The sequence below is a fragment of the Stegostoma tigrinum genome, unplaced genomic scaffold (assembly GCF_030684315.1).
Source record: "Stegostoma tigrinum isolate sSteTig4 unplaced genomic scaffold, sSteTig4.hap1 scaffold_406, whole genome shotgun sequence".
NCBI classification, from domain to species: Eukaryota; Metazoa; Chordata; class Chondrichthyes; order Orectolobiformes; family Stegostomatidae; genus Stegostoma; species Stegostoma tigrinum.
The window spans coordinates 76,111-94,596 of record NW_026728334.1 but is presented as its reverse complement, the minus strand read 5'-3'; the positions used below and the strand labels follow the sequence as shown (position 1 = coordinate 94,596).

General features: G+C 45.7%; 1 long non-coding RNA gene across 9 annotated transcripts in view; it reads right to left on the bottom strand.

The window, feature by feature from the left end:
* Positions 1-7,020: 7,020 nt before the first annotated feature.
* The window catches only part of LOC132208462 (uncharacterized), a 32,552-nt gene continuing 21,086 nt past the window's right edge, over positions 7,021-18,486 (bottom strand). For 8 of the 9 annotated variants that reach the window (XR_009444551.1, XR_009444552.1, XR_009444549.1 and 5 more), the window contains 2 exons: positions 13,062-13,136; positions 7,021-7,142 (listed from right to left, as the gene is read on the bottom strand). This is a non-coding gene — a long non-coding RNA (uncharacterized LOC132208462). The remainder of the gene's footprint in view (positions 7,143-13,061; positions 13,137-18,486) is intronic. The other variant, XR_009444555.1, reaches the window with a different exon arrangement.

Below are 18,486 nucleotides of genomic sequence, written 5' to 3'. Positions count from 1 at the left end.
GGTGCAGGGTGGAAGGAGGACGGGGGTGTGGGGGGGGGGAGGAGGACGGGGGAGGGGGGGGGAGGAGGACGGGGGTGGGGGGGGGAAGGAGGAGGGTGGGGGGCAAACAGAGGAGTGGGGTGGGGTAGAAAGGAGGAGGGGGTGGGGATATTTTAACACATCCCTCACACCCCGCCCCCGCCACAACCGCCCAAAGAGGATCCCCCTCGTTCTCACACACCACCCTACCAACCTCCGGATTACAACGCATTATCCTCCGACACTTCCCGCCATTTACAATCCGACCCCACCACCCAAGACATTTTTCCATCCCTCTCCCCTGTCAGCCTTTCCGGAGAGACCACTCTCTCCGTGACTCCCGTTGTCTCGCTCCACACTGCCCTCCAACCCCCCACCACACCCGGCACCTTCCCCTGCAACCGCAGGAAATGCTACACTTGTCCCCACACCTCCTCCCTCACCCCCATCCCAGGCCCCAAGATGACATTCCACATCAAGCAGAGGTTCACCTGCACATCTGCCAATGTGGTATACTGCATCCACTGTACCCAGTGCGGCTTCCTCTACATTGGGGAAACCAAGTGGAGGCTTGGGGACCGCTTGGCAGAACACCTCCGCTCAGTTCGCAAAAAACAACTGCACCTCCCAGTCGCAAACCATTTCCACTCCCCCTCCATTCTCTTGATGACATGTCCATCATGGGCCTCCTGCACTGCCACAATGATGCCACCCGAAGGTTGCAGGAACAGCAACTCATATTCCGCCTGGGAACCCTGCAGCCATATGGTATCAATGTGGACTTCACCAGTTTCAAAATCTTCCCTTCCCCCACCGCATCCCTAAACCAGCCCAGTTCGTCCCCTCCCCCCACTGCACCACACAACCAGCCCAGCTCTTCCCCCCCCACCCACTGCATCCCAAAACCAGTCCAACCTGTCTCTGCCTCCCTAACCGGTTCTTCCTCTCACCCATCCCTTCCTCCCACCCCAAGCTGCACCCCCAGCTACCTACTAACCTCATCCACCTCCTTGACCTGTCCGTTCTTCCCTGGACTGACCTATCCCCTCCCTCCCTCCCCACCTACACTCTCTCCACCTATCTTCTTTACTCTCCATCTTCGGTCCTCCTCCCCCTCTCTCCCTATTTATTCCAGTTCCCTGTCCCCATCCCCCTCTCTGATGAAGGGTCTAGGCCCGAAACGTCAGCTTTTGTGCTCCTGAGATGCTGCTTGGCCTCCTGTGTTCATCCAGCCTCACATTTTATTATCTATGTCTTTTGCCAGGACACTTGTCCCAAAATGATTCTGATCGAGTCTGTACCACCAGAACAACTCCCTCCTTCCCCAAAGCGATGCCCATGTCCCATGAATTCAAACACCTTTCTGCCATGCCACCATTTGAACAATGCATTTACATCTTTAATTTTGTTCACACCGTGCCAAATTGCTCAGATAAGAATCCAGAGATTATAACCTTTCAGGTTCTGCTTTCTCATTCAGCACCTCGGTGCTCATAATCCCTCAGCAGAACCTCTTTCCTCTTTCTTCCATATCAATGGTACATGTGTGTACCACGATAGCTGGATTTCTACTCCTCCCACTTCAAGTTCCTTTGTTGCCGAGATGGAATATCCTGAACCTGGGCACCAGGCAGGCAACACTACTTGCGAGACTCTCGATCCTAGTCACAACGAACAGTGTTCATTCCCCTAACTACACTGCCTCTGATTATAACTACATAGAACACAGAAAAGCACAGCATAGTGCAGGCCCTTCAGCCCACGATGTTGTGCCGTGGAATATTCCTAATCCAAAAATAAAATAACCTAACCTACATTCCCCTCAATTCACTGCTGTCCATGTGCATGTCCAGGAGTTGCTTAAATGTCACTACCGACTCCGCTTCCACGACTACCACTGGTAAACTATTCCATGCGCTCACAACTCTCTGGGTGAAGAACCTCCCTCTGACGTCTCCTCTAGACCTTCCTCCGACCACCTTAAAACTATGACCCCTCGAGGCAGGCAAACCTGCCCTGGGGAAAAGTCTCTGCCTATCGACTCTATCCATGCCTCTCATTATCTTGTGATCAGGTCACCTCTCTTCCTCCTTCTCTCCAGAGAGAAAAGTCCAAGCTCAGTCAACCTCTCCTCGTAAGACAAGCCCTCCAGTCCAGGCAGCTCCTGGAAAGCCTCCTTTGCATCCTCTCCAAAGCCTCCACATCTTTCCTATAACAGGACGACCAGAACTGGACACAATAATCCAAGTGTGGTCTCACCAGGGTTTTGTACAGCTGCAGCATAACCTCACGGCTCTTAAACTCGATCCCCCTGTTAACGAAAGCCAAAACACCATATGCCTTCTTAACAACCTTATCCACTTGTGTGGCAACTTTGAGTGAGCTGTGCACTTGAACACCAAGATCCCGCTGTTTCTCCACAGTGCCGAGAATCCTGCCTTTAATCCTATATTCAGCATTTAAGTTCAACCTTCCAAAATGCATCACTTCGCATTTATACAGGGTGAACTCCATCTGCCATTTCTCAGCCCAGCTCTGCATACTGTCAATGTCTCGCTGAAGCCTGCAATCGCCCTCAATACTATCAACGGCACCTCCAACCTTTGTGTCATCAGTAAACATACTCACCCACCCCTCAACCTCCTCGTCCAAGTCATTCATAAAAACTACAATCTGCAGAGGCCCAAGAACAGAGCCTTGCGGGACACCACTCAGCACTGACCTCCAGGCAGAATACTTACTATCTACAACCACTCTCTGCCTCCTGTCAGCCAACCAATTCTGAATCCAGACAGCTAAATCACCCTGTATCCCATACCTCCTGGCTTTATGAATGAGCCTGCCATGGGGAACCTGATCAAATGCCTCGCTCAAGTCCATGTACACCACATCCACTGCTCGACCCTCGTCAACCTGTCTCGTGACTTCCTCAAAGAACGCAATAAGATTTGTAAGGCATGACCTGCCCCTCACAAAGCCATGCTGACTCCCTTTAATCATGCTATGCTTTTCCAAATAGTCATCAATCCTATCCCTCAGAATTCTCTCCAAAATCTTGTTGACCGCAGACCTAAGACGGACGACTGACTGGTCTGTAATTTTCAAGCATTTCCCTATTCCTTTTCTTGCAAAAAGGAACAACATTTGCCTCCTTCCAATCTTCCGATACGACTCCCATGGAAAACGAGCAAGCAAAGATCTTGGCCAGCGGCTTAGCAACCTCCTTTCTCGCTTTCCGGAGCAACTTAGGATAAATCTGATCTGGCCCTGGGGACTTATCAATCTTAATGTTTGCCAAAATTCCAGCACATCAACTTCCTCAATCTTGATCTGTTCAAGCCTGTTTTCCTGCTCCTCAAAGTTCTCATTCACAACAACGTCCCTTTCCTTAGTGAAAACCGAAGCAAAAAACTCATTTTGGGCTTCCACTATCTGCTCAGACTCCACGCACAAGTTCCCTATGCTATCCCTGATCAGCCCTACCTTCTCCCTGATCATTCTCTTATTCCTCACGTATGAGTAAAATGCCTTCGGGTTCGCCCTAATCCTTCCTGCCAAGCCTTTTTCCTGCCCCCTCCTGGCCCTCCTCAGTCCACTTTTGAGCTCCTTCCGAGCAAGCCTGTAATCCTCTAAAGCTGTGCTGGACCCTTGCTTCCTCCACCTTACGAACGCTGCCTTTTGCTTTTTGACAAGAAGCACCTCTGTACCCGTCATCCAAGGTTCTTTAATCTTACCCCTTCTTACCTGTCTCAGAGGAACAAATTTATACATCACTCGCAACAACTGCTCCTTAAACCGCCTCCACATGTCTGCTGTGCCCTTTCTGTGGAACAATTGCTCCCAATCTCTACTTCCCAACTCCTGTCTGATAGCGTCATAGTTTCCTTTTCCCCCGTTAAATATCTTCCCCTGGTAACTGCTCCTTTCCCTTTCCATGGCTATGGTAAATGTCAGGCTGTTGTGGTCACTGTCGCCAAAGTGTTCTCCCACCACGAGATCTGACACCTGTCCTGGCTCATTGCCGAGCACCAAATCCAAAATGGCCTCCCCCATCGTTGGCCTGTCCACATACTGAGTAAGGAAACCCTCCTGAACACACCTGACAAAAACGGCTCCATCCAAACCATCTGCACGAAGGAGGTTCCAATCTACATTGGGAAAGTTGAAGTCACTCATAACAACAACCCTGCTACGTTTGCACTTTTCAACAATAGGCCGGCCAGTGAGTTCTTCGATCTCCCTACTGTGATTTGGGGGTCTGTAGAACACCCCCAGTGAGGTGGCTGCTCCCTTGCTGTTCCTAACTTCCACCCATACTGACTCAGTCGATAACCCTTCCTCGGCAACCTCAGTCCATACCACCTCAAAAGACGAGTCCTCCTCAAAAGTTCTTTCAGCCACCGTTATACGTTCATAGAACATAGATCATTACAGCACAGCACAGGTCCTTTGGCCCTCGATGTTGTGACGACCTGTCATACCGATCTGAAACCCATCTAACCTACACTATTCCATGTACGTCCATATGCTTATCCAATGATGACTTAAATGTACCTGAAGTTGGCAAATCTATTACCGTTGCATGCAAAGCATTCCATTCCCTTACTACTCTGAGTAAAGAAACTACCTCTGACGTCTGTCCTATATCTTTCACCCCTCAATTTAAAGCTGTGCCCCCTCGTGCTCACCGTCACCATCCTAGGAAAAACGCTCTCATATCCACCCTATCTAACCCTCTGATTATTTTATATGTTTCAATTGTCACCTCTCAACCTTCTTCTCTCTCACAAAAACATCCTCAGGTCCCTCAGCCTTTCCTCCATACCAGGCAACATCCTAGTAAATCTCCTCTGCACCCTTTCCAAAGCTTCCACATCCTTCTTATAATGCAGCGACCAGAACTGTACAAAATACTCCAAGTGCGGCCGCACCAGAGTTTTGTACAGCTTCACCATAAGCTCTTGGTTCCGGAACTCGATCCCTCTGTCAATAAAAGGTAAAACACTGTATTCCTTCTTAACAGCCCTGTCAACCTGGGTGGCAACTTTCAAGGATCTGTGTACATGGACACCAAAATCTCTCTGCTCATCTGCAATACAAAGAATCTTACCATTAGCCCAGAACTTTGCCTTTCGGTTACTCCTACCAAAGTGCATCACCTCACACTTGTCTGCATCAAACACCATTTGCCACCTCTCAGCCCAGCTCTGCAGCTTATCTATGTCTCTCTGCAACCTACAGCATCCTTCGTCACTATCCACAACTCCACCGACCTTCGTGTCGTCTGCAAATTTACTAACCCATCCTTCTGTGCCCTCATCCAGGTCATTTAAAAAAATGACAAACAGCGGTGGACCCTACACCGCCCCTTGCGGTACACCACTAGTAACTGGTCTCCAGGATGAACATTTCTCACCAACTGCAACCCTCTGTCTTCTTTCAGCAAGCCAATTTCCGATCCAAACTGCTATATCTCCCACAATCCCATTCCTCTGCATTTTGCAAAATAGCCTACTGTGGGGAACCTTATCAAACACCTTGCTGACATCCATATACACGACATCAACCGGTTGACTCTGATCTGTCTTTCACCAACAAAGCCACACCTCCCCCTCTTTTACCACCTTCCCTTACCTTAATGAAAGATCTAAACCCTGGAACCTGCAACATCCATTCCTGACCCTGCTCCATCCATGTCTCTGAAATGGCCACAACATCGAAGTCGCTGACTTGGGAGCAGGTCAGGACTGCAGAGTCATGTCGCTGGGAGCGGGTCAGGACTGCAAGGGCATGTCGCTGGGAGCGGGTCAGGACTGCAAGGGCATGTCGCTGGGAGCGGGTCAGGACTGCAAGGGCATGTCGCTGGGAGCGGGTCATGGCTGCAGAGGCAAGTCGCTGTGAGCGGGTCAGGACAGAGGGGGCAAGTCGCTGTAAGCAGGTCAGGACAGAGGGGGCAAATCACTGTGAGCGGGTCAGGACAGAGGGGGCAAATCGCTGTTAGTGGGTCAGGGCTGCAGGTGAAATTTGTTCAGGTGAATTCAAATATGAAATTACACGAAAGACAGCAAGGAATTTGAAGCATCAAGAGGAAAGGGATTTGGAATAGAGCATTAGTTCGTGGGGATGGAGCAGCGCTTGGAATATTGCCTTCAGTTTTGGTCGCTTCATTATAGGGAGGATGTGGAAGCTTTAGAGGGGGTGTAGAGGAGATTTAGCAGGATGCTGCATGGAATGGACGGCACGTCTTATGAGGTAGGGTTGAGGGGGCGAGGACTTTTTTCATTGGAGCAAAGAAGAATGATAGGTGACTTGGTAGAGGTATGCAAGATGATGAGAGGCATAGCTGGAGTGGATAGTCAGAGATTTTTTCCCAGAGCAGAAATGACTATTACGAGGGGGAGAAATTTTAAGGTGACTGGAGGAAGGAATAGGGGAGATGTCAGAGGTAGGTTCTTTACACAGAGAGTGTGTGGAATGCACTGCTGGCAGTGGGAGTGGAGTCAGATACATTTAGAGACTCTTAAGCGACTCTTGGATAGGCACATGAAGGATAGTAAAATGAAGGGTATGCAGGGTAGTTTGATCTGAGTGGGATAATAGGTCGGCACAACATTGCGGGCTGAAGGCCTGTACTGTTCTTTGTTCTATGTTCAGCCAAAGGTTCTTTTCTTTTGAGGAGAGGGTAATTGATTGTCGTTTTTAAAGACAGAACTGGAGGACAGAGAAAGATATCAAGGAAGGTTGCACGTTAGTGACAGTATCAACAAGTCCACAGCAGATGCACTCTGAGTAACTACACTGCTTTCAAGGCGAGAGGACCAATGATATCAGTTAAGCCCCCCTTGTTTTTGTATTGTGTACTTCTGATATATGCGCAAATGGACAACCTCACTCTCCTGCTAAGCTGCAGAATGAATAATGCGGCAATATTTGTCAACCCCCAAATGGGCATTGATACATTAGTAAATCTCACATCAATAAACTTACATCTCAAGGTTCTCACCTTCTAGGACTGTTTGTAGTGGTAAATAACCCAAGCGAGGATGTTTGGCAAAGTATTTCTTTGATCTGAAGTTATTTTTCAGCACCTTGGTGAAATCACACACATCTTCACCTGATGTGGTCTAAAAATGTAATATAAATCAAATTTAGTAAAGAATTAATAATGAAACAATCGACTCAACTCACTCTATAATCCACGCTATCCCTGCTAAATGTCTTTGAGGATGTAAAATTAAAGAGTCCAGGCGGAATATGAGTTGCTGTTCCTGCAACCTACGGGTGGCATCATTGTGGCACTGCAGGAGGCCCATGATGGACATGTCATCTAAAGAATGGGAGGGGGAGTGGAAGTGGTTTGCGACTGGGAGGTGCAGTTGTCTGTTGCGATTCATTGTGGCACTGCAGGAGGGAACCTGGGAACCCTGCTGCCTAATGGTATCAATGTGGACTTCACCAGTTTCAAAATCTCCCCTTCCCCCACCGCATCCCTAAACCAGCCCAGTTCGTCCCCTCCCCCCACTGCACCACACAACCAGCCCAGCTCTTCCCCCCCCACCCACTGCATCCCAAAACCAGTCCAACCTGTCTCTGCCTCCCTAACCTGTTCTTCCTCTCACCCATCCCTTCCTCCCACCCCAAGCCGCACCCCCATCTACCTACTAACCTCATCCCACCTCCTTTGCCTGTCCGTCTTCCCTGGACTGACCTATCCCCTCACTACCTCCCCACCTATACTCTCTCCACCTTCGGTCCGCCTCCCCATCTCTCCCTATTTATTCCAGAACCCTCACCCCATCCCCCTCTCTGATGAAGGGTCTAGGCCCGAAACGTCAGCTTTTGTGCTCCTGAGATGCTGCTTGGCCTGCTGTGTTCATCCAGCCTCACATTTTATTATCTTGGATTCTCCAGCATCTGCAGTTCCCATTATCCTTGAAGGTGGCAGGACAGGTTAACACGATGATTAAGAATGCGTGCTGAGAACTTGCCTTTATCAGTCATGGCACAGATGGTTTCAGCTGGAAGGTTAAGTTGGAATTGTATAGAACTTTGGTTAAGCCAAAGTTGGAATACTGTATGCAGTTCTCATCACCATGCTGTTGGAAGGATGTGATTGAATTGGAGAGGGTGCAGAGATTATTCACTCGGATATTGCCTGGGGCGGAGCACTTCAGCTATGAAGACTGGCTGGATAAGCTCAGTTTGTCGTCTTTAGAGCAGAGAAGGCTGAGGAGGGACGTGACTGATGTGCAGAAGATTAGGAGGGGCAAGGTCAGCAAGCAGCTGTATCCTTAGTTGAAGGGTCAATAACAAGGAGACACAATTATGAGGTGAAGGGCAGGAGATGTAGAGGGGATTTGAGGAAAAATATTTTTACCCAGAGGGTGGTGGTAATCTGGAATGCACTACCCAGAAGGGTCGTTGAGACAAGAGAGCTCACAACTTGTAGAAAAGTACTGGGATGAGCACATGAAATTAAAGGTTATTCTCCAAGTGCTGCAAAGTGGGATTAGTGCAGTTAGGTTTGCATAGACTTGATTGGCTGAAGGGCCTTCTGTATGCCATATTCCCAAATTCAAATCATGTATCTATCTCCAAAAATCAGTGTCCTAATACTTGGGAAACTGCTAATAGCGATCTTCTCATCTATTTATCATAACTTGCTGCTTCTGTCCTTCAGCCATCTTTTTTAACCAAATTTGATAGTGACCTATATATTCCATGAATCTCAATTTTATAAATCAGTCTTTTATGTGCACCTTCCCCTCATCCTTATCTAGGAAAGATTGCATTGCTTCATGAAGGCAGGCTGAAGTAATTCAGCATTACAGCCATACTCTGGTAGTATAATGACAGCATCAGTGACAGTACAATAAGTGCCTTGTATCAATTGTTTCAAAACTGGGTTCTACAGTAGAGAGGTAATTGGAGATCTACAAACCAAATCATCTGTCATAACTACAGATTAAATATATTGGAAAAAAGCATACTAACTAACGCGAGCTTCAATGGTGATAAATTAAATGTAACTAATTGGAACAGTAATATTCCTCATCCAACCTTGCTAAGCACTGCCTTTCTGCACTGATAGGCTGGAAAGCTGCAGTCAAGAAAAGATATTCACTATTTATCATCAAGTCGAAACAATTCTGGAATGCTTTTATCTATCATGCATGTTTAATTATTGCAGTTTGAAACTCTCAACTATATGTAAATCATGAATATGTGATGTGAAAAATATACAAAAGGATCCAGCCCTTTTCTTGATTTATCAGGCTAACAATAGAAGAGCATTTGGATAAAGTGGATATACATTATGAGTGCCCGTATCAAACACCAGTCCAGGGACTAACAGATATCACAGTTGGAAGCAAATACACACATCGGGGCAGCACAGTGGCTCAGCGGGTTAGCACTGCAGCCTCACAGCACCTAGTACCCGGGTTCGATTCCAGCCTCAAGTAACTGTCTGTGTGGAGTTTGCACATTCTCCCCGTGTCTGCGTGGGTTTCCTCCGGGTGCTCCGGTTTCCTCCCACGGTCCAAAGATGCGCTGACTTGGTGGATTGGGCATGCTAAATTTCCCATGGTGTTCAGGGTGGTGTGTCGGTGATAGGGGGATGGGTCTGGGTGGGATGCTACAAGGGCCGGTGTGGACTTCTTAGGCTGAAGCGCCTGTTTCCACACTGTAGGGAATCTAATCTCATCTCCATGATAAGCGTCAGGAAGGAGCTTTTTAAAAAGATGATTAGAACACTTCTTTACACGTAGCCCTTTGTATTATGAATATGCAATTAATAATAGATAGGTTAGTGATTGCTATTAATATGTAGGCATTCAATCAAAAAGGTTCGAGAACGATTGCCTACCTTAAAAGGTTAAACACTGGAAGGGGCTCACATTTAGAAGGTAGAAGGAACAATGCAAAACCCATCAGATACTTAGAGAATCACCAAGCAATACAAAATATACACTGCTCCTCAAACGGATTCAAAGAGGAAATTGGTTAATATGTTAAAGCATGTACAGTCATAGCAACAAGGAGCAGGAATAGCAAGGACAGGATTTGCTGCCCATCCATAGTTCCTCCAAATTGTTTGACTATTTCAGAGTGCAGTTAAGTGTCAACCACATTATTGTGGATCTGGAGTCATATGGAGGTGAGATCAAATAAGAATGGCAGAGCTCCTTTCTTAAAGAACATCGGTGAATGAGTCAAGTTTTTATAACAGTGAATAGTTTAACAGTGACAGTGTAACCGTCACTGAGACCAGCTTTGTTTATGATTATATCAATTTGAGCATGTGTTGGATAACTGGCCCCCTCAAGCCTGCTTCACCATTCAATAAGGTCGTGGCTGACTTGACTGCAATGTCGGCTCCACATTCCTACCTACCCCCAAAATTATATTGAACTGAATTCAAATTCCATCAGCTGTTACAGTGGAATTTACGCCTATACTCTACAGCATTGTCCCAGGCCTCCAGATTACTAATCCTGTGACATTAATAGTGCTTCACTGACTACCCCAGCATGTCAATCCCCGTTCTGAGCATACTTCTTGGCTGAGGCGCCACATTTTCTGGAGTACAGAATTACAAAGTTCACCTCTATGTGAGTGAAGAGGTTCCTCATCTATCGCTGTTGTTACATTTTATTCTGAGATTGATCTCAGGTTCTACAGCCTGATCTCTTAATTCAAATTACAATAACTTGGCTTTTCAAACGCCCTGTCACATTATCCTTGCCAAGAGATTGAATGTTAATGTTATATATACAGCAGAAGAAATGTCCATGTTGATTTTTCTTCATTTAAGTGCCGTCACCAATCTTATAGTCACCATTCTTATACAAGTGCATTTTGTCATGGGAGAGGTTGAAGGAGCAAAATCGGACCTTCATTTCTTCCCCACCCCAGCCTCAAAAAGTTTTGTCTTCATTTCAAATTTTTCACATCCAATGGATAATTCTGTACCTTTCTGGTCGCTTCAAGAAGTGCATCCTACCCAAATTGTCCCAAGCGTCTCATCTTAAAAATGAGAATATCTTTTGACATCCTCACTGTCGAACTAATCCATTATATACTTAACATAGGATTCAGGTCAAGGTTTTTTTCCCCCCCACTGTTTGTTTAACTTCCTGGCCAATGCCCCACGATTTCTCAAGAAACTATTAGTCTCTCTCTCTGTATCAGAACATTCTTCAAAAAACTAATACTTTCTCCAAATCTTGATATAACAACTGGCCAGTTTCGGTGCGAGATGAGTTCCACAGCGCAAACTCATACTTGAACCTTTTAGCCATATAAATCATTTGACAAGCAGATTCTAGGGAGTCAATCTGCAGGATCAAGTGACATCTGAAATGCTGTACATTTACTGCAAACAGTCAAGTTCAGTTTTTCTGGCATCCACAAATCTTTGACAGCATGGCTGTGGGTGTGAATCACCTAGGTCTGGCCAAATCAGTAAAATCCCACTCCTTTTCTCATCTGAACACTGCCCCAGAGCAATATCATGTGAATGCACTGCACTTTCCACATACATGGTGGCAATGCCCAGGTCTATCTCACCACCCCCTCATGCATTTCTTCCACTGTCTCTACATAACCGGACAGTTTCCATCTATTAAATCTGGTACAGAACGAAGCCATTATCTTTGGTCCTTGAAAGGACGTCTGCTTGCTAGCTACTGGTTTTCGTTGTACCCTTTGTTATTTTGACCCAGAGTTTAAATTCTGGCCACATAGGCCTGATGTCACAAAGTCTACTTATTTTCACATCCACAACATTTGGCCCCAGGTAAGTCCGTTAGTTTTGAAACCCGACCGCATTGATTAACTCTGAACATGACCATTCTTATGAATATCAAGTTGGCCTCCCAAGTTCTCCTTTTCTTTAACATGGCATCATTTCAAAGTCCATTGACTCTGTCTTAACACGCACCAAGTTCCATTCACCCAACTTTCTCTGCGCACTCTGATCTACAATGGCTCACAGTTAAGCAGTGCCTTGGTTTTCACATTGCTGTCCTGGCTTTCATATCCCTCCCTGACCTGGCAACACCCATGCACATCCCCTGACAATGTCGAACTCATAGCCCCTCTAGGCACATTTACGCCTTTCATTCCAGCCTCTCAACACAATTTGTGCTGTTCCATCATCGACAGCTTTACATTCAACTTCTTGGAGCCTAAGCTTTATAGAATTACCTTGCTGAACCTCTGCATCATTCTTTCCTCCTTCAAAACAGTCCTTAAAATCTACCTCTTTGATGAGGTTTTAATCAATCTACCTTCGGATCTCTTTCAATACTCAGTATCAAATTTTACTCTATAAAGCTCCTATGACATGCCTTGGGATGTTTTATAAAGTCATGTCATAGAAGCTGTTGTGGCAATTGCTCAGAATATGGTTTTATTCGGGGCTGAAATTCTCCATGACACTCATCATTGAAGTATTTTTCTGTTATAAAATGGGTAAATAGTACAGTGACTTCAGGCCAAGGGATGATGTGGTTAAACGCCAAAGTTGCACTCCGTGCTATTGGCATCATGAAGACAGTGTCTCCCTTTCATTTGAAGAAATCTTCTGTATTTTCTCAAATACTTTCTTCATTGTACTTTTGTTGTTGATGGTTTCCAATGAACATAAACCATTACTTGCCTTTTCAATTTCAACCTTCCTTACGTTCTCTTAATTTCTTTTGCTGTACCTGATTTGAAACAAACCATTCCTCTTTTAATTCACTGTCCTCCTCAGTCCTTCATGTGGTTGTTTCCCAATCATTAAGAAGACATCCTGTTGCTTTCCTCATTCACTCTAGTCTAAGATGCCTGGCTGCCCTTATCAGATTGCATTTTCAGCAACTTTATAGACAAACGTCCTTTGAGTGGAAGGTTGTAAGGTCATGCCGAACTGATGTCTCAACAACTGCAAAACCAAGCTAATTGTAATCAATGACATCTGACAACAGGCAAGCAAGGATGCTCACAACAAAACACAGCACGAGATTACAAATTCTGCAATGTGTGAATGTACTCACAACAGAGTGCTTTCTGGAGTCGGCGGATCTTCATTGCTGGCCGATATGCAGAAAAACGCACGGTGTTTAAATCACCTGCATTCAAAAAAATCTTTAGATACATTTTTCCTAACTGTTAGTACAAACCATTTCAATTGGAACACATTCTCAACTACTCTGCAATGAATACAGGGGGATAAATATCTGCTGAAGAATACAAGGCACAGTAAAAGGACATGATAACTACTAGGTTCAATTTATTTCCACATATTTTCAAGGATGGGAACATCACTGACAGGACCAGCATTTGTTACCCATTCCTCATGTAGGTGGTCAAAAGCTACATGAAATTCATGTCATAACTGGCAAACAGCATCTGGTGAATACAGTGGAACTCACGGAAGTCTCACTGTCAGCTTTATAGTAGGAGAGAAAAGATTCAGATAATCATGCTTGGTGTAAAGTCTGCAATCTCGCCGCCTGGTTTTTCAGGGCCACAAAGGGTTTTGAGATCTGAAATTGTATATTTGACTCATGAGCACACATCAAATGCAAGTTGCCATGGATGCTATTCTGACAATTCTATGTTGCATGCAGCAAATATCTGATGAAATGATGTCGAGGAGGCAAGATATTGCCAATACTGTGATATCAGAGCTCAATGCTTAAAGTCCCTCAATGACACATTGCTGAACGTATGATCACCAGGAACATGAATAATCCCTCTGCCAGAGTTATTTAAAGACACTGTCAGCTACTTGCAGATTAATTACTGATGGATTCATAGAGCATACAAACATACAACAGTACAGCACAGGACTGGCCCTTCAGCCCACAGTGTTGTGCTGAGCTTTTACCCTCAACCTAACGTCTAGCTAACCTCCACCCTTACCTTATACTATCATCCATATGCCTGTCTAATAGCTGCTTAAATGCTCCTAATGAAGCTGACTCCACTCCCCTCTCTGGCAATGCATTCCACGCTTCTGCCACTCTCTGAGTAAAGAACCTACTTCTCACGTCTACCCGAGATCTATCTCCACTTACTTTTAAACTATGCCTCCTCATAAGAGCTACCTTCACCCTCGGAAAAAGTCTCTGGCTATCCACTCTCTATCGATGTTCATACCTGTTATTGCCAAAATGGATGTGTGTTGATATTTTTTAGACTTCTTTAAAGTTGCCAAGGTCCACATCTAAGTTCTGAAGGACTCTGTGAAAACTTCATGGCTGCTACGCAAATCATTCACAGACATGGATGCAGTAATAGACATCTGCAAAAAACCATGTAGGTCAATGATTCACATCCTGGCCAATGTCATAATGCTTTCAAGTTGCAAGTCTGCTTTGCCAGCCACTTTGGGCCATCAAAAAATTAAGGGATAGCTACTGAGCTAAAGAGCCAAGCCAATAACAACTGGGCTTCTGACTCTTACACACAACATAGAACATAGAAAAGTATAGCACAGCACAGGCCCTTCGGCCCACCATGTTGTGCCGTGGAATAATCCCACTCCAAAAATAACCTAACCTAATTTACATTCCCCTCAATTCACTGCTGTCCATGTGCATGTCCAGCAGTTGCTTAAATGTCACTAATGGCTCTGCTTCCACCACTACCACTGGCAAAGTATTCCATGCACTCACAACTCTCTGGGTGAAGAACCTCCCTCTGACATCTCCTCTATACCTTCCTCCTAACACCTTAAAACTATGCCTCGTGGCAGTCAATCCTGCCCTGGGGAAAAGTCTCTGGCTATCGACTCTATCCATTCCTCTCATTACCTTGTACACCTTGAGCAGGTCACCTCTCTTCCTCCTTCTCTCCAGAGAGCAAAGTCCAAGCTCAGTCAACCTTCTCAACCTGGTAAACCTCCTTTGCACTCTCTCCAAAGCCTCCACATCTTTCCTATAATAGGGCAACCGGAACTGGACACAATATTCCAGTGTGGTCTCACCAGGGTTTTGTACAGCTGCAGCATAACCTCGCGGCTCTAAAACTCGATCCCCCTGTCAATGAAAGCCAAAACACCATATGCTTTCTTAACAACCTTATCCACTTGTGTGGCAACTTTGAGGGAGCTATGCACTTGAACACCAAGATTCCGCGATTCCTATACACTGCCGAGCATCTGCCTTTAATCCTAGATTCAGCATCTAAATTCGACCTTCCAAAATGCATCACCTCGCATTTATCCAGGTTGAACTCCATCTGCCATTTCTCAGCCCACCTCTGCATCCTGTCAATGTCTCGCTGAAGCCTGCAATAGCCCTCAATACTATCAACGGCACCTCCAACCTTTGTGTCAGCAGCAAACATACTAACCCACCCCTCAACCTCCACATCCAAGTCATTTCTAAAAACTACAAAGAGCAGAGGCCCAAGAACAGAGCCCAGCGGGTCACCACTCAGCACTGACCTCCAGGCAGAATATTTACCATCTACAACCACTCTCTGCCTCCTGTCAGCCAACCAATTCTGAATCCAGACAGCCAAGTCACCCTGATTTCCATACCTCCTGACTTCATCAAAGTGCCTGCCGTGGGGAACCTTATCAAATGCTTTGCTGATGTCCATGTACACCACATCCACTGCTCGCCCCTCGTCAACCGGTCTCATGACCTCCTCAAAGAACCCAATCAGATTTGTAAGGCATGACCCGCCCGTCACAAAGCCATGCTGACTCCCTTTAATCACGCTCTGTGCATGTGCAACAGCACATCCACATGAAATTTGACAGGGCAGGTCCTAGTCTTCCTGAAACAAATTTTCTGCTGTCTGGATAACTCTGGGGAGGCTTCCAGCGCTTGGCAGGGGCAGCAATTGACAGAGTTGCATGATTGGGACTACAGTAGGTGAAAATAAAGGCATCACCTACTCACTAACACTCAGTTGGGTTTCTACCAGGGCCACCCAGCTCCTGGCCTCATTGATGCCCTGGTTCAAAAATGGACAAACGAGGTGAGGGAGTGAGGGCGACAGTCATTGTTCTTGACATCAAGGCCACACTTGACCAAATGTGGCATCCAGGGAACCGAGCAAAACTGGTTTTAACGGGAATGGGGGGAAAGCTCCCTGCTCGTAGGAGTCAGATTGAGCGCAAAGAAGATGGATATGTTTGTCTGGAGTTAGAATCTTGGTGGCACACTGCATGGAAATAAGCCTTTCTGCCCAACACATTATGCATCCAGAGATTATGACATTGAAGGCTCTGCTTCATGGTGCCAAATTCCTCATTACAACTATTCACAAACTCTTTTTTTGTCCTGCCTACAATGTCTGGATTCTCCACCTCCCACCGCAAGGTCTTTTCCCGTCTGAGCAAATAAGACCCGAAGATATATGAGCAGAATTAGGCCATTCTGCACACTGAGTCTGCTCTGTCATTCAAGCACGGCTGACATACTTCTGAACCCCATTCTCCTGCCTTCTCCCCATAACCCTTGATGCACTTACTTGTCCACAAACCTATTTATCTCTGTCTTAAATACACTCAATGACTTAGCCTTCGCAGTCTTCTGTGGCAATGGCTTCCACAGTTACAGACTCTCACTCTTTGCTACACAGAATAGTGTCAATCCCACTGATTATACTACATTGCGTTTATCAAGCCCCTTTGAAAGTGTGTTTTTTACCACAGTGCGATAGTCAATTTGCACATCCACCCTAAAGCTCAGGCATTCTAGTTCCGCTATCAGCCTCATTCAGTCACAGAAGAACATGGAAACTAGAAGCAGGAATAAGCCAATCAGCCCTTCAAGCCAAGTCCACCATTCAATAAGATCATGGCTGATCTTACATCTCGATATCATATTCCCACTTTCCTGTATACTTATTGAATCTTTTAACATCTAAAAATCTATCACAAAATCAAAGAATCCCTACAATGCAAAATGTTTTCAGCTGATTAAGTCGACACTGACCCTTCGAAGTGCATCGTGTCCAAGACTGGCCCCTCCATCCTTGCCCCGTAACTATGCATTTACCATGCCTTATCCACTTGGCCTGCATATTTTTGGACTGTGGGAAGAAACCGGAGCACCTGGTGGAAACCCACACTGACACAGGGAGAATGTACAAACTCCACACGGATAGTTACCCAAGAGTGGAATCAAAACAGGTCAGTGGCACTGTGAGGCAGCAGTGGTGAGCCACCGAGCCACCTTGTCTTGTTCTTGAATACATTCAGTGATGGCCCCCATGGTCTTCTGTGGTTGAAAATTTCACAGATTCACTCTGCTTGAATGACGAGATGTTGTCCTCATCCTAGTCCTAACTGATCTACCCCAAATTCTGAGACTGTGACCCCTGGTCCTAGCACCACAAACAGGGAAAATAGCTTCCCTGCATTGAGTTCATCTGGCTCAGTTCCAACTTTCTATATTTCAATCAGATCCCCCCCTCATCTTTTTAAACTCTCATGAACACAGGCCCAGTTGAATCCATAACTCACCACAGGACAGTCCTACTTTCCCCAGTATTAGCGTAATGAACCTCCACCATCGACCTCTCCTGCGCCTGAAGACTGACCAAATCAGACAAACACAAACTTAAGGGCTGTGACTGCCTCTTGGTGCAAAGAATCCTTCTGATGTGTCCCAGCATCCCTAGATCAGCCTCCAGCTCATAAACACAAGCTACTCAAACATTAAGTGCTTACAGCAAACATGCTTGCACCAGACCATACTGGAACACAGGAGCTCTTACATGTTGTAGCCGAGTTCTAATTAATGACTTTGCTATTTTTATTTAATTATATATATTTACTTATGTTTTCATAAAGCTTATTAACTTTACCATCAGTTGCATCATGTTAAACCATGGGAAGAGAATAAGCCACAATCACCACTTCTTCTCTAGCACTGGAAGAATCAATTACTGAAGGCTGAGAAGTTAGAAAAGGCAATCGTAATTTTTTTTCTTGATTCAACCTCGGGATGAGGGCGTCACTGGCGAGCCAGCATTTATTGCCCAGCCCTGATTACCCAAAGGGCAGTTAAAAGTCAACCACATTGCTGTGGGTCTGGAGTCACATGCAGACCAGGCCAGGTAAGGATGGCAGTTTCCTTCCCTAAAAGGCATTAGTGAACCTGTTGAGCTTTTCCAACAAGCAACAACGGATTCATGGTCATCATCAGATTGTGAATTCTGGATATTTATTGAATTCAAATTCCACCATCTGCCACAGCGGGATTTGAATCCAGGTCCCCAGAACATGATTTGTCTCTCTGGATGAACAGTCCAGTGACAATACCGTGAGGCCATCGCCTCCCCTAAGATGGATAATTTATACATCCCTAACACAAAAGGCTGAGTTAACTCAGTTGAGACTTGGGTTCATCAAGCCCAAACGCTCTTCAAAGGTGAATTTGTTAAAACTCCACTTAAAATTGGGAACTTCTGAACTTAAATTGCACAATTCAGTTATTGCTAATAAATTACAAA